Raw genomic sequence first — 18,488 nt, 5'->3', positions numbered from 1 at the left:
GAAATAGGTATTTAAACATTTGGTTTGTGACTCTGGGGAGTACAAATTCTTTGGATCCCACTGTCTTCTAGCCTAGTTATTAACTCCAACTTCTTGTCTGAAAGTGCCATCTTACAAGCCTTGCTTGATGAGAAAAATCAACAAGCCTTTCTACCCTCCCACTATCACATCCTCTCTGATGCCCTTTATAGAACCCTTTTTAGAACCCTTGATTATATGTTCCAATCTGGTACTTGCAACCTGGATAATTGAATCAAATTGGTGAGAGAAAATGAATATTCTCACCTGCAAAAGAAATGATCGGATAATGATGACTAGGGTAAAAGGACATGCAGATTTTTGTGCTAACATCTCTAAAAATAGCCCAGAAGTTGCACGGAGAGCGTATACATCCTGTACCACCAGCCTAGGAACACTAAACACCATCATTGGATGTTGAAACACTATGGATCAAAATATAATGGTGGCTATTGTGGGAGTAATTGCTGATAATAATGTCTGTGAAAGCAAATTGTGAAGATGGTTGCTGACTTATCCCAAGAAATAACTATTTTATAAAAAGACACTACTTAACCTGGGTTGATGAATCAATTAAGAAAGTAAAAAGAAGAAATGAATGGGCTACGCACACAGTGGAGTCTAGAGATCCTCACATTGTGTCTCTGTGTGCATAGCTCTATCTTTATCTCTATCTCTTTCTACCTCTACATCTCTATCAACTGATAGATGATAAAAAAAATCTCATTAAACTGTAAAATAAGTAACCTATTTAGATTAAATGAGTCCTACAAATTATCAGCAGACTTTGTACAAGCTTGCCTTATGAAACACAAAAAGTAGTCTTTTGCATTTGCTAAGACTGAAAACTTTCGGGTTTTGGACACATTGATCTTTCAGTTACTAGATTAACAACTGTGAAGGAAATAGAGAATTAAAGTCTAGCTGGGATCTCGACATAATTAAAAGGCCCTGAGAAGAGACTTCTTTTCAGCTGTCCACATCACGACTGACATTAAAAAATGTTTCTTTCTACACTAAGACAAGTGCTGTCCAATTATTTTGAGGCAACTATGAAGTGTATATGCAGGAAGATGTGTTATCAGAGTGTGTGCATGCATTTGCATGCTTGAGAGCATAAGAAAGGAAAGAAAGGTATAAAACTGCATAATTATCTTCTTGTCTATTGGAAGTTGGACTAATTTGCCATGGATATAAGATTGTCTCAAGGGATACCCACATGGGCAGTCTTTCAGAGTAAGTATAGAAAAGGGGCTATTCAAAGAAATGATATTTTTGAAATGTGTTTATAATTTTCCGTGGAGCTTTCATTTAAAAATGTTTCAAGTGCTTGGGAACAATGTAAAGAATAAGAAATGGGGAAGTAAAGAGTGATACTGTTCTGTCTCTGGCTTTAGAAACTCTGGACCATGGCTCTGACTAAAATATCTTTCTGGATAATTGCTAACATTACTTCAGAATTGTTGCTAGGAGTGATGATAACTGGTCAACTTGGCATCATGTAACTATGATACTTTCTCAAGTTAACATTGTTAAGAGATAATCAAGTCACACAAACAAGCATAAACATGGGGGGAAATAAATTTGGTGCCATCTATAAATAAAAGCAAAAAGCCCTAGACATGAAATCAATCAACAAAAATAATTTTTAATGCAAAATGTGTTTATATCTAAAATTTACTCACTCTAACCTTAAATGTGCACCAAAAACGCATTTTCTTTATTTCCTATGGCTGACCTGATTTTCCTTATGAGGTTCTCACCACCTGGGAAAGGACTTGCTAGTCATTAGTATTTTAGCTCCCTGTAGTTTAAAAGGCCTCTTTTCTTAATGTTCAACTGCAGGAAGAAGGGTTTAAAAAATGGCCACTTCTGGATGACTCATTTTTCTTGCCCAAGATGAAGCAATGGAGTTCTGTATATGAAGGGAAACTACCTGTGTCCCTAATGCATGAGTAGCCAGAGTCTTAGATCCACTGACTGTCCACTGGATCCTCACTTCCCTCTGCTATAGCTCCTGTTCTGCTCTTTACCTACACCGGTGACCCCTGTGCTGCATGCAACTGGTTCAGTTTGGCCAGTCAAGAAGGTGAGCTCCCAATTACTCGTGGAGTTATAGTCCTAGGCACATGCCTCTTGTTTTACACTCTTTTTTGCAGCAGCATCTTATTTTATTCCCAAATCTTTACCAATCCATATCACCTCCCTGGAAGGTGCAGGAACTGCCAGGACCCCTGCTTGTCATACAGGACCCAAGTGAATATGTCAAGGTATTCTGTATGGTCAATAGGGTGACCTCCTGACCTCTTCTGCAGGTGCTCCTCCACCTAGCAACCCTGGAGCACTTGGCCCTTTTAACCTTCTTTACAGGTTAACAGGTTTACTGTTTAACAAGAAAAGCTGCCGGACCTGAAAGCTGCTAAAAAAGGTATTATCCAGGTTACTTTCTTAAGATTTGGTGTGAGATGGAAAGGAGAATATCTAGAGATTTTCATTATTTATGTCTTCCTGCAACTAGAGCTGGGGCTTAATCTTAGTGGGATTTAGAGACTTCAGTTCCTTAGGGGCAGAGGGAACAAAGTGCCATGGTAATAAATCCCCATGAACTCATGTGAGATGCAGATGATGCTATGAGAGATAAAGCCTGGGAGGTGTGATCCAGGTTATGTCCCCAGCTACTCAGTCCTGGTGCTTCGTTTCCCCACAGACCAGTTGTATTTAAGACAACTTTGGGGACAAGGACAGAGATGGAGTACTGAGCATTTGTCCTGCCATGGGGAGTAAATGTCTGCTGCTTTTGGCCCAGTAGCACCAGCCAAAGGGCAGAGAGCAGGTGAGGGCTTACCTCCTGGTCTCTTCTCACCCAACAACACAGATTTTCTTCTGTGTTTTTAATCAGGCACAGAAAGAATAAATATCATAGCTATTTGTCTCATTCCACAAGGCAGTCTGGCGTGATCCAGACCACCCAGTTTCTGGTCTCCTTTATAACACCATCTCCTATTCAAAGTCATTGCCTGAGAACAAGACCCTAGCTATACCTCAAAACTAGTTCCTCGTCTTAAATTCAAATGTCCCCCTTTTTGACCACAGTCTTCTTCCTTTCTCTCACATACTCCCTGCACTTTCTTTCTGTTATTTCATAGAATCCCTTGGCCATTTTGGTTGCCCAGCACATGAAGCTTCTTCCTACATTTGGGGGAGTATCTTGGGGAGAGAAAGAGGCACTTCTTGTGTCAGAAATAAAACATGCCAAATATTTAGCTTCCTTGCAAGCTATAATTTAGACACATGACAGCCTGAACCTCAAGACCTCCTTCAAAAAATTTGAGTTGGGAGATGACACAGCTGTGGGTAGTAAAGAAGTTCCAGGTGGGGGGAATTTTCAGGGCCCAGAAGCAGGGGTTTTGGTGACAGTATCCTGTGTCCACTGGGGTTGATGCTTAGCAGTGGTGGCAGTGGCAGCATCAATGATCACTTTGCATCACAATTTGGACTTTCTTCCTGACAGTGCAGCACTACATGGTCCTTCAGGTCTGGAAAGTTCTATGAGCTACCCAAGAAGATTTTAATGCTTTCATTTTCTGCTTAAAGCTTCTGCCAAAGCTGGTTTTGAATTGTATCCAAGAGCCCTACATGATACATATGGCTTACAGGAACTTTTAGGATTTGACCATGACTTTCCTCCCTAGATTCATCTCTTAGTGTGACTTCCCACCTTGTTTCCTGCAGTTCAGACATAATTAAAGTCTTTCATCTTTTCTTTCTTGGCTCTATCTCACTTCCAGACCTGTATAAATATTCTACCCTCTGTCTGGAGAACCCCTCCCGGCTTTCAGGCCTGGGAGACCCTTATTTATACTTTGAGTCTCCATTTTGGCATTTCTCTATCATAGGAACAGGTGTTTTTTTTTTTGGTTTTTTTTGTTTTTTTTTTTTTTTCAAAATCTACTCACTTGTACATCACTAACAAAACTCCAATTTTGCAAAGACCAGTGTGTTCCCAGTTAGTGCTAGTCACCTCCTTAGACTCTCTGAAACTTTGAATGGCTATGTGATTCAGTCCTGGCCAAAGAATTATAAGTAGAAGTCTCCCAGGTGGGGCCTCCAGAATATAAACGGTCAGTCTCAGTTCACAAATGCTTCTTTCCCTTCTCCTTCCCTTTTTACCTGTAATGAAGACCTGACATCTGGCATTGAAGCAGACATTATGTAGCCATGAGAACAAGAGCCACACTGGAAGAGAAAGAAACCAGAGTGAATCTGGGTTCTCAATGACTTCATGAGCAGTTGCACCAGATGTGAATTGCCTACTTCTGATGTCTTATATAATATGAATAAATCTCTATTTAGTTAAGCCACTGCTGTCATATTTCTGTTATGTGCTATTGAGTGCAATTTGGAGCACCTTAGGCAATTTGGCCTTTTGCTTCCTTTATGAAAACACATCATCTAGTTGTAATTTTCTATCTACTTATCTGTATCTTTACTCTTAGCTGTAAGCTCCAAGAAGACAGTGACTAGAGTGGGTTGAATTGTGTTCCTAAAAAGTCATGTTCTAATCATGACCCCTGGTACCTGTGAATGTGACCTTATTTGGAAATAGGATTTTTGTAGATATAATCAAGTTAAGATTTGGGCAGGCCCTAAATCCAATGACTAGTGACTGTATAAGAGAATGGAGAGGGAGACTTGGACACAAAGACACAGGCAGGGAAGGAGGCCTGTGATGATGGAAGCAGAGATTGGAGTTATGCTGTTACGAGCCAAGGGATACCTGGTGCCTCCAAAAGGTGAAAGAAGCAAGGAAACATTCTCTATTAGAGCCTTCAGAGATAGTATGGTACTGCAGACATCTTGATTTCAGATATATAGTCTCCAGATATGAGATAGTATACACTTCTATTGTTTTAGGCCAGATGCATTTGGTGGTAATTTATTATGGCAGTCTCAGGAATGCAACATAGTAACCAGATCTGAGTTGTTTATATTTGCAACATGCCCTCTTATATTAGAATCACCAACCTTAGTATTTCTCTAGAGTCATCATGTGGGGTAGATAAGAACCAGAAGAGATACTAGAGATATCTGCTTTGTGAGCTAGCAATTTGCTGATTCCATATTCTGGGTCCTGGCATACAAACACAGTATGCAAGAATCCAGAATCCAAGGATAGTAAATAGATTTCATCTTGACTGTCTAGAGTGTTGTGTTGCATAAAATTCTGAAGCTGCATCTGAGTCATTCATCCATTTATTCAACACTTATTTATAGAATTTATATTATGTGAATACATCAGGTAATATTCTAGGTCCTAGAAATCCACCACACACAAAAGAGCAAAATCAATCAATCAATCAATCCCTGTCTCCATAGAGCTGGCAATGCAAAGAAAGCTGTGATGGATTAAAGATGTCTTCTGTACACAGGGGAGGGAAGAATTGAGGCAGGTTCCCTTATATCTGCTATCCTTCTAGATTGGATCTAGTCATAATATTGAATTTTCTGGCAGTTCTTCAGATATGTGTATCTCTTCTTTAGAACTCATATAAACAACTCATTCCACTTATTGGCAGCTCTTTCTTCTTTCCATGTTGAAAGAACATACTAGTGGCAGACCCTTTTGGTAAGGGGGGCTGTGTAAGTTTCATTGGTAGACCTAACAGACTGCTAAAACCAGGGGAAGAGTTAAAGACATTCTCCTGCCTTAATCAGAGTCTCTAAAAATTCTGAGTGTACATCAATGAAGCAAAGAATTTTATTCTCCATTAGAGGTTGGAAGATATTGCAGACAAGTAAAATAATAGCTGAGGATAGTTTATCGAGAATAAAGCTGGTATAGGGTTGAACGTGTCCTTAGCTAAACTTCTGAGAAACAGTAGAAAAAAAGTAAGCTAAATTTAAAGACTTAACCACTCTAATATGCAAATACAAATTACACACGCACACTCAATTTGAAAGGTTAACTTAAAGTGCTCCCTTGATCTCAATCAAGCCAGCTCTAAAATTTGGTGAGAGTCAGGAATTTACTGGAAACAGATGCTGTGTAGCCAATCTGTTTTCCAGATTAATAAAATTTCATTGCCTGTGACAATCCTAAATTCTCCAGTCTATGTAGAGCAGGCATTTTTATATCAACATGTCAGACACCTCAGTTCCTGTTATACCAGCTCCTCTGGCCATATCTGAGGTCTCTTTTCAGCCACTTAAAGCAAGATTATTTTCTGTATGGTAACTCATTTGCAAAAACAGGAAATAGATCACAATTTTGGCTGGAGACTGAGGAAATCTGGGATATTATGGCAATCTCACCTTAGGTTTAAAGTGAGGTGTGGTTTCAGTGTGAATTTCCTGCTAAATATTTTGGCAAATATTCTATTCTCCGTCAGCTGATATCTGAGGAATATCTGGGAATTACTGATTTGGTATTTGGAAGTGACAGAATGGTGCCAATTTGACCTGTCTTCAATTCGGCTGTGACATCAGTCAAGTCAATTAGAGTTACTGTAACTGTAGGGTCCTAATACAATTACAAAGACCTCCGAGTGTGTTTAATCCAGCTGCAGGGTTATTGGAAGGAAAATTCTCTCTAGATGACCCAAAAGCCCTTCTCAACTTCATGTTTTTTTGTATGAAAAGGCCCTGAGGTCAGCCTACCCAGTGATACTGGGCACTGAATCTAAGATCTTACAGTGTAAAACTGTCTAAACAAACAATTTGTGACATATGCATGCATTAATTTATGGCTATTTTAAAAAGTATGCAGTTTTCCTTTGGGCATGTAACCAATGGCTCTTAAAGTAAGCTCCAAGGACATAGGCTACCAATATACTTCACAACTCTCTCAAAATGCAAGACCCTTCTTGGTTCTTATATGAAGGGAAATGCAAATCCAAAGACTCTTATTTTCACTTAGGACTTAAAGCTATTTATGATTAAATTAGTGGTGAGCTATTAGAGTTATTTAAGTTTGATACTTGCAAAATGAATTAGTGTTAAGAGAGCATACTGGGCACTTAAATTTGGTATCCTATTCTGAAGACCAGATGACACATTATGCTACAAAATGTGGTAGATTTTGACTATTTCATTTATATACATAATTTGAATGTCAGAACTCAGATATTGATATAATATTGTGTTAAAGTAGACTTCATTTTTATATGTTGCTCATTTGGTCTTTCCATTCTATCTTATTATTATTTCAGCTACCTTATTATCTATTTATTGTGGTAGTGTGGTAAAAGCCATATATAGTGCATGGTAATGTGTATGGGCATGAACACTATTTTTGACCTATGACCCATAATTTCTGTAAGGACTAGACTGTACATGTCTATTTATGTGGTTTCAGTATGATTTTACCATTTCTAAAATCAGAGTGCCCCTCTCTCTATCTGTGTGTCTGTGATGTGCATGTGTGTGTGTGCGTGTATATGTGTATTTACTTATATGATAATACTTCCTTCTCTTCACCTACTTTTTTTCTCCTTTGGGAAGTGGGATATGGGTGGAATGCTGGACATGGTATGGAATTTGGGGTCCTGCCAAAGAAGGCCATGCTAAAGAAGGCTGAGATATAATGATACAGACTTGGATATAATGAAATAGAACAAGAAGATAGATTCATAAAAGACTGATACTTGTGTTTTTCATTTTAATTCACACCTTCTTTTTAATAATGTTAAAGTTACTTAAACATTATCTTCCTTGGAAAATTTCTACAAACATAAAATACATATATTTGTTTACCCTCGTCTCCCTTTCTATCATGTGAGATATGATCCTTCACAGAGATATTTTTCAAGAGAGTACAATATGATTGCCAAAGTAGAAAATAGGACCTGATGTAAATCATATGTATATACATACGTGTGTATTATTTGTATGGTTTTTTTCTTTTTTGGTTTTGCTTTGTTTTGTTTTGTGTAGAAAGAACCCTAAGAGGATTTCTACTTTATTTTTTTTAACATGAAATTTATTGTCAAATTCGTTTCCTGTATGGTATTTTCAAACCATTATATTTGCTCCATTAGAATGAGATAGGGAGGTTCTCATCTCAATTTATATTTGAATCCTCAAAATCACCTATATCAGAAATCATCCAACTGGAATAAAATGACCAAGTTTTCTAAATATGCAAAGTTGGTACCTAACCTTTAAAAATTATTTGATAATAGAAAAAAATTACTTTGGCAGTTGAATTCTTATTGGAAGAAGGAGGCCACTTCATATTTTACTTTTCAGTCAAGAGACTCAGCTTGTCACACATCATCCCACCACACAAAACATAATCATGTACAATGTACTGTGACAGGTGTTTTTGAACATCTAGACTCTCAAATTAGAGTTGTACAGGCTACATGATGATATTGAGAACAAACACTTGTTCTTGTGGGAGTGCATTTAATCACGCTGATGTACTTTACCATCTATTTAGAAATATGAAATCACTCAGTGGTTGAGCTGCCACAAAAATTACTTTTAGACACGATACTCGTAAATGAATCACAGCTATGGTCTCTCTGTCATCCGCTGCATATATCAGTATTGGAGTAAGAGACATAGAGACAGCATTCTTCTGTAATGGGTTCTAAACAGTAAATGTGCTTTTAGCATCAATCTCTTTATTGAATTAAGCAGCTGGGAAGAGATTTTCTGGAATAAAATTTAAGTTCATGTGTAAGTCAAGCACATTATTGTTATTATTATTATTATTATTGTTACTATCATGTGTAAGTCAAGCATATTATTTTTAGCATAGCTGGAACTAAAAAAAGGCATCTGCTCTAGAAGAGATCCTCTTTATCTTTTATTTTCTCTAATTAGCTTTGAAATGCCAATACAAAAATACATCTTTCTCCTCCATGTTGTCAGATTCTAAAGGAGGATGTTTCGATATGGACAGCATGCTAACATACCAAGAGTCACTAAACACACAACACAATTGCCTGCTTTATATCTGCATTCCTAATTTTCTTCATGATCTGTCTCAAAAATTAATTGAACTAAACACAATTCTAATCACACTTTTACTTTTGAAATCTTCAGTATTCTTATCACAGAAAAATTGCTCTGTAACTGATTTAAAATAGTTTTATGAATATAGGGATTTATTAACCTAGCTGGTGGATAATGTTGCATATTTGTAATCACCACCATGGGAATGGATGGGATAGACACACCCCTCAGGCTAATGCTTCCCAGAATTTGGTCTCAAAATCTGGGTATAATGCGGACTGGATATAATGCAGGTTCCTAAGCCACACCAGACCCACTGAATTAGAATATCTAAAGGACAGGGCCAACTAATGTGCATTTTGGCCAGCATTCCAGGTGATTTTTATGAATATTACTATTTGAAAATTGCTGCTCTAGACAGATGCAGGTTTCATCTAGATACTCTAAGTCAACAGATAGTAATTGTTTAATAGGAAGGGAAATAGCATTTATTAAGTGCCCACCAGAGTGTATAGGTTACATCATTTAAATTGTATACCAGGATTTGAAAGAGAGATTATCTACGTTTTACTAAAGAGGACACAGAGCCTCAGACACTAATGCATTTAGAAAGATGGACTTATAAATAAATGGTGCTGAGAAAATCAGCAATGATTTGGAAAAATGTAAAATTTGATCAACACACAGGAGAGTACTCTAGGAAAATGAAAGACCTAATGTAAAAAAATGAATCTATACAAATACTAGAAGAAAAATATGAATGAATCTCCCTTTAATCTCATTGTAAGAGAAGTATTTCTAACTATATCTTAATATCTAGAGGGAATAAAAGAAGTGATTAATAAATTTGAAAACAGCAACAAATACTTGTGTGAGGCAAAAAAAAAAAAAATCTACACACCATAATCAAAGTTAAAAGAGAAACGATACATGAAATGAAAATATTTTCTTTTTTTAATGTTTATTTATTTTGAGAGAGAGTATGCAAGTTCATGTGCCTGCGAGAGGCAGAGAGAGAGAGAGAGATCGAGAATCTTAAGTGGGATGTACACAGTCAGAGCAGAGCCCAACATGGAGCTTGATCTCACTAAATGTGACATCATGACCTGATCTGAAATCAAGAGTCAGACACTTAACCAACTAATCAACTGAGCCACCCAGACATCCCTAAGAGAAAATATTTTCAACATATATCACAAACCAAAGACTAAAGTCCCTAATACACCAAGAATTCTTAAAATGTGAAGGATAAAAAATTAAAAAAAAAAACAATAGGAAAATGGGAAAACAACATAAAAGACAGTTTACAGAAAATAAAAGAATGTAAAACAGTCCTGAAGCATATCAAAAGATGTTCAAAATTATTAACAATTAGATAAATACAAATTAAAACACTGAGGTAATATCTCTTACCTATCAGATCAACAACTATTAGAATGTATGACAACACACTGGTTCAGCAAGGCTATAGGGAAACTGTCTTATACATTGCTGATGCAAATGTAAACTGGTACAACCATTCTAGAAGAAGCTAACAATTTCTAACAAAACTATATATGCATTTACCTTTGACCAAGTGATCCTACATTAGGAATTTTCAGCTCTAACCACACAAAAGCACACATGTACAAGGCTAGTCATTGTCACAATGTTTGCACTGAAAAATATTAGAGACATTATAAATCTCTATAAAAAGTAGAGTGGTTAAATAAATCATGGAGTACTATGCAGCAGTAATAAAAAGAGTGAGAAAGTTATTTATGAACTGATAAGGAATGATTTCTAGGATATGACACTGAATGTAAAAAAGCAAAATCCAAGAGTATCTATACTATGCTATCTTGTAAGAGAAATGGGATAGAAGATAAAATATCCTTATCTGTTCATCTATCCAAAAAAATATAGGAAGGGCAAAACAAAAAATAATGAGATAGGTTACCTAAAAAGGGTGCATGGGAATGGTATGGAAAGACAGGAGAATTGCAACAGCAAAGAGGGATGATCAGAATGACATTGCTCTGAGTGTACCCTTTCATAAAGTTCTGACTTTTGAACCATGGTAATATTTCACAACTATTAATTTATTTTAATTTAATTTAAAAATAAAATAAAATTCATCTACACTGTGAAAGCAACTCCAAGTGGAATATACAAACAGTAAAAAATATATCCAACTGCAAAACAAATCAACAACATAGTCACAATGAAATGGGGTGGGAGAAAAGGGACCTAAGAAACTGTAAAACAATATTTTCATAATAATTCTAAGGCTAAAGACTATACAAATATAGTACTCTAGTTAAAAAATTTGTTTTTCTCAAGATTATGGTTTAGAACTGAAAGTATATGTATTTTAGGACTGAGAAATACATAAATATATTCTGTATAATGAGATCTGGGTTTCTCTTATTGGAGAAAGGAATTGTAAAGTAGGGAAATGGGAAGGCTAGGATAAACCTTGTGGTGTTGGATTGGAATTGGAGGAGGTATCAGTTATAAACTCACGGGCGTGCATGCACGCATACACACACACACACACACACACACACACACACACAAGTGGATATTGAGATACAGATACATGTATATGTATGTTTGTATCCATATTTTCTAGCACTGTTAACTAACAAGTTCTAAAAGTAATGAGATTCCAGTAACATTGAGTACCTAGACCTTGACAAAATTCAATATCCATCATGATTAAAAGACAAAATCCCTTAGCAAACTGAGGAAAAAAGAAAATGTCCTTAATTGGACAAAGATTATCTATAAATGCTTATAACATATGTTATGCTTAATGGTAAAGATATTGGAAGTTTCTCTTTCAAGACAGGATGTCCGGCATTGAGACTTCTATTTCACATTGCACTGGAAGTCCTAGATGGTGTTGTATGTTAAGAAAAGTATTATAAGAATTAAAAAGGAAGAACAAAGATTATTATTTATAAATATATGGTTTTGTAAATTAAAGAAGTCTAAAGCAATTAACAGACATAAAGGGAGAAACTGACAGTTAATACAGTAACAGGAGATTTTAACACCCCACTTACATCAATGAATAAATCATCCAGACAGAAAACCAACAAGGAAACAGTGGCTTTGAATGACACATTAGACCAGATGGACCTAACAGATATATACAGAACATTCCATTCAAAACCAACAGAATACACATTCTTTTCAAGTGCACATGAAACACTCTCCAAGATAAATCACATTAGGCCACAAAACAATCACATTAGGCCACAAAACAAGTCTCAATAAATTTAAGAAGATTAAAATTATACCAAGCATCTTTTCTCACCACAATGGTATGAAACTAGAAATCAACGAAAACAAACAAACAAACAAAAACCAACTAAAGGAATCTATAGTTACATTCTTAGAACTAAAAAGACAGATGAACAAGTTTGCAGGATAGAAAATCAATACATAACAAATCAATTTTCTTTCTAAATGACAAGATATAAAAAGAGTAAAATTTAAATAGAGAAAGCATTTATAATATTATAAAATATCAAATACCTAGGCAAAAACATCCCTTAAAGTATGCCCAAAACTTCAGCACATATATTTATAAAATTTTATGAGATAATCTTTATAAGATCGAGTACCTAGAAATAAATCTGCCAAAGCATATGCCAGACTTCTGCAGAGACCATCATAAAACTTTATGAAAAAAATTAAGACCTAAAGAAATAGTTGATAAATATATTTTGTTCTCCATATTAATCTATAAGTACAATGCAATCCTCATGAAAATCCCAGCAGGAGTTTTCTAGGATGTGTAAATCTCTTTCTAAATGTAAGTGCAGCAAAAATAGGTGAATAACTAAGCCCTTTCTGAAGAACAAGCTGGGAAGACTCACTCTAATGGATGTTGTCTTAGATCATTTGGGGTGCTGTAATGGAATACCACAGACAGGAGAGCTTATAAACAACAAATCTATTTCCTACAATTCTGGGGACTCAAGTCAGAGATGAATGTGCCAACATGGTTGGGTGAGGGCCCTCTTCTGGGTTGTGGACTACTTGTATCCTCATAGAAGGGAAGCGGGGGCTGGGGACTTCTGTGGTATCTTTCATAAGAACACTAATCTATTCATGAGAGCTCCACTCTCACGACCTAATCACCTCCCAAAGGGTCCACCTAGTAATACCATCACCTTTGGGGATTAGGACATGAACGGGAGTTGGAAGACACAAATGTTCAGACATATCAAATGTCAAAATTCCTATAAATCTATACTTGCCAATGTTTCGTTTCTTAACCTATGTAATGACTACATGAGGGCTTACAATATACATTAACCTATTCATTTAGGTTTATTCACTTTATTTTGGAATAATTTCTACTGAGTTACATTTCACATTAAAAGGGATATTTGAACAGGGGATTAAAAAAAGGTTCCCACATTCTGTCATTCTGTAATTCCGACCAAGGTTTATTCATGGGTATTAAGTATTTGGATTGCAAATGGCTCAAAGCCATGTAATATGTGATTTGCTCAGTGGCATTTTGGCTAAATGCTCCTTGACCTTTGTGGAATTAGCTACAGAAAACTTCAGTGTAGTGAAATTATCTTGTAAGAATAAACTATGTAAAAATTAGGACTTTTACTAAAATCTCACTTTTATGTACAGATGATAAAATTTTTTAAAAAGAGGCAAGTGGTTTGGAAAAAGAAAAAGTGATGGAGATGAAATAAAAGTCAAAAGATTGTACAAGGTCAAACCAAGAAAGATAAAAGAGAAGAGACATGGAGAGTTTAGTCTTAGGTAGAGAAGATGGAATAAGAAGTAGAAACACAAAGATAGCTTGAAGGGAGTTAAATTTACCCATGGGATTTGACTGGGGTATGAATCATCTATACTTCATTAATCCAAATATGACTGACAAAGCCAATTAGATAGTCCTTTAACATAAATCAATAGTGGTATAAATGGATTGAATCTGAGTAATAGCCATTTTCCCTAAATAGAGGTTTATTATTTTCAAGAAAATATTTTAGGAAGAGTAGGAATTAATATTGCATTTTCCTCCTGGATAATAATAGGAATTCAGGTTTGGAGTTGCAGAGCATAGTCAGAAAACCAGTTAGGGCTAGTGTATTTTCTATAATGTAGTTCCCCAGAGAAGCAGAATACTCGTAAAGTTACTTTGAAAATTTGAAATGGTCCATGATTATGACCTTTTCTAAATCAAAAAGCAACAACCCACAGGATTTGATTTCACCACAAAGGACACTTGACATTTTCTGAAACTTTCCTAAACCCACCTTAATATTTCACTGTACATCATCAATGTACAAGAGAAAAATAAAGCTGAGTTTCAAACCACAAATGCTGTGGAGAAAAACAACAGTTGTCATATGTAATTTTGTCTCCATAAATGAAATCAGGAATTTTTATTGTTATCAAGCTCCTACATACACATGTCAACACCATATCACCTGCTCCAGAAATGGAATATTCATAAGCACCATGCATATGGATTATCATACTAGCAAATGTCTTATAAGAATATTGGAAATGGGAGGCATTTTAATGAGATGCTTATTCAGGCCTTTTTTTTTTAAGTTTATTTATTTATTTTTGAGAGAGGCAGAGAAGGTGCACACAGGGGTGGGACAGAGAGAGAGGGAGAATCTCAAGTAGGCTACGCACTATCAGCGCAGAGCCTGACGTGGGGCTTGAACACACCAACCATGAGATCATGACCTGAGCTGAAATCAAGAGTCTGACACTTAACCACCTGAGCGGTTTCTAATTTTCTAATTTTCATTGAGAAAATGGTAGTGGAGACTGAAAATCAAAATAATGATAGTGAAGCATATTTAATAATTGATTATCGTGTGCCAACTGAAGTTTAGACACCAACTGAAGTGTCTAAACTTATATTTAATTTAATCCTCATAAAAACACAACGAGGTACATACTACTAATACCCCCAATTTCTATTTTACAAATAAGAACATTTAATCTCTAAAGGGAGGTACCATTTAGGTAAATAACACTTGATATTAATGTTAAGTTGAAGTTGTAGTTCGTCGACGTGTACGAGATCTTCATGATATTTAATAACCAGTTACTTCATGTCAGGCACTGGGATAAAGCAGTGACAATGAAATGGAAGACAAACCAGAAGGGATTCCTCGACCTCACAGGGCTTACAGATGAGAGACCAAAAGCAGTCAGTTAAGGAAGCAATAATGTAAAAACTTTTAAGTGCACTCTGTATAAGTACAGGGAGACTATAGTAAGCAAAGAGACGTCATATCCAACCTGGTAGGAAAGAGTCAGTGCTGGGGAACAAGATTGGGTACAGTTCATTACAGAACTGAAATCCAAATCCCTTGATTTCTAGGCCAGACCTCTTTTCAATACCTCATACTGTACTGCCTCAATGTACCTCCATTAGGAAAAAGCCTAGGCAGCCATTACTAGGGTTGTGTACCTGTGCTTTTCTGTTTGGTTAACAAGCAGTTACAGCCAATCAGGTCCCTGCAAACAGAGTGCTCATCTACTTCAATGTGGGTATCAGCTTAATCACTTGGTTTACATCAGTACTTAACCCAAAACTTGACTTTGTGAATAAACCATAAGAGACTCTTGACTACAGAGAACAAACTGAGGGCTGCTGCAGGGGTGTTGGGTGGAGAGATGTGCTAAGTGGACAATAGGCATTAAGAAGGGCATTTGTTGGGATGAGCACTGGGTGATATATATGTGATGAATCACTAATTCTACTCCTGAAATCATTATTACACTATATGTTAATTCAATTGGATTTAAATAAAATTTAAAAAAAAATTAAAAAGCACACATATATTATGCCCATGACAATTATTAAAACATGACCCACATTAAGTGATACCCACTGACAGGGTAAAATCAGCCCTAAATTAGAATCAAATGTACATTCTTAATTTAATTAATTTGGTTTACAATTCTAAAATAATATGAATCAGATGGTAAACCAGATGAAATACCCAGCCCCATTTCACCTGTGGTAGTTTGGAGGACTACTCAGAATCATTACAACTGACCACTTAGTAAGAAGGTTATAACCAAAAAGGTGGATAATAACAAGCATTGGAGAGGATACCAAGAAATTGAAACCCTCATTCCCTGGAGGGAATGGAAAATCAGGCAGTTGCTTTGGAAAACAAATCCTGGTAGTTTATCAAAAAGTTAAACATACAGTGACCACATGATCCAACAATTCCACTCCTACATACCCAAGATAATTGAAAATGTACATCCATACAAAAACTTGCACACAAGTGTTCATGGTAGCATTATTCATAATTTCCAAAAATGGAAACAATCCAAATGTCTATCAACTGATGAATAAACAAAATGTGAGATACCCATACAGTGGGATATTATTTAGGCATAAGGAGTGAAGTAGTGTTATATGCTGCTACACAGACAAATTTTGAAAACATCCTACTAAGTAAAAGAAGCTACACACAAAAAGCCACATATTCTATGATTCCATGTGTATGCAATGTCCACCACAGGCAAAGCCAGAGAGACAGAGAGCTGATTAGGACTTGAAGAGTCTGGAGGAGGGGAAACTGCTAATGGGCATAGACTTTTTGAGGGGAGCAGTGATGGAATCTTCTAAAACTAGGTAGTAGTGATAGGTGCACAACTCTGGTAATATACAAAAAGAGCCCCACTATATTGTACGCTTAAAAAAGGTAAATTTTACAGTATGTAAATTATACCTCAGTAAAACTAGTATCTAACACATTATGTCTAAACACTTAATTTATGCACAAGTCATGAATATTGTTAATATTTTCCTATATTTCTGTCCACCCAAAACAAAGCATAAAATTGAAGAAAATGAGAGATAATTCAAGCCTAAAATACTCTTTCATAAATATCAACCTACTTCTTGTGAGCATGACTTTTTCCATTCCATTGCCCCTGTTCTCCACGTCATTTCCATTCACATGTATAAACAAAGCTAATGAATGTCACTTTTTATTCTGACCTGGTTTTTTGGACTTTGGAATCTCCTCAATCCATATTCTCCTTGCAATTCTTTTCTCTGTCTCTATGTTCTCCATGTCCTCAACTCTTTCTGTTCTTTTGTGACTATCAGAACATCCTTCTTCTGGGCTGGTTCATGAACACACCTATCAGGGTGCAGCTAGTATGCATAATACTGAAACTCCACACACTTGAGGCATATCCTGACACTGGATCAGAGCCTCTTCTACTTCGATGACAGTGGGACTACTTGTCAGCATTTATCACTGTCTGGCTGTTGACCTGAATATTTTCCACTGTTTTTGGTTGGATGGGTCTGGAGTTGTAAACCAAATAAAAACCTGGTTGCTAAGCCTGGAAAGACCCAAGCTGTTCACCAACTGCTTCCTGTTTGCCCTGCATGGTGTGGGCAGAGAGTAGGGCAAGATCTCATTCTGCTTACGTCTGCTTGTACAGAAGAGCAGGAGGGCTTTTTGGGTCTTGCTTACCCAGACACACTCACTCAGAACTGCTTTCAGGATCCATCTGTGGTGAAATCTGAAAATGCTCTATGCACAATTACACAAGCAAACACAATGTCTCAAGGCAAATATGCCCTATTAGAAAGCAAGCCAGAATTGAAGTAAAAACAGGTGTTTCCTATATTGGATCTGATTGCCTACATGTGTGGCTACTATGAAATTATTTCTTAATTACTTTGAAGGGTTAGCTCCAGCTGAGAGGCAGTGAGAAAACTCCACAGGAGTCCTAGGGGCTTGTTGGTCCTATGCTGAATCAAAGCTCAAGCAGCTGAATCCTGTAATTACTTAATTTTTTTTAAGAGCCATTATGGTCCATTTTTTTCTCTAAGCCAGCAAATTATATATTTCAGCTACTATATTAAGTTTCCTCTTGATATTATTTCTAGATGATCACAGGTTTTTAAAGTCAGGTACCCATTCTAATAGGGACCTTACTTGACTTTGTGCCACATGGATAAAAGGCAAAATGCTCTTGAACTTGTGATCTATATCATATTATATATGACTATAAGAGAAATGAATTATACAAAACGAGATTATAAAGAGGCATTCTGTCATGTTTGTATTGCCAACACTGGACCATCCTAATTAGCTCTGGAAAGCAACCATTTATTTCTGAAAGGTAGAAAAGACTAATTTTGTTTCTCAGACTCAGTATTTTCTGTGCATAAGGCAGAAGATACAATGTGGGAGCCAGGAGAACTCTCTATCCAGGGGACTAATTCTATATAGTACAGGAACCCTAACTATATTAGTATCACATTAGATGCTAAAATGGTAAAAAAAAAAAAAAAAAAAAAAAAAAAAAGTACAAATTGTAGTCTCCATCTCCAAGGGTATTAAAACTAATTTGGTACTTGGGATGCATAAATAAAGGTGATGAATAATAAAAGACAAAAAACAGATGCATTCCCATATAACAGTCATTCTTAGTAGGGTGAGATCCAGGAGTGTGAGCTGGGTAAAGGAAAAAATGGGAAA

Source organism: Panthera tigris, chromosome A1, assembly GCF_018350195.1.
Source record: "Panthera tigris isolate Pti1 chromosome A1, P.tigris_Pti1_mat1.1, whole genome shotgun sequence".
Taxonomy (NCBI): domain Eukaryota; kingdom Metazoa; phylum Chordata; class Mammalia; order Carnivora; family Felidae; genus Panthera; species Panthera tigris.
Note: the sequence above shows the minus strand (reverse complement) of the source record.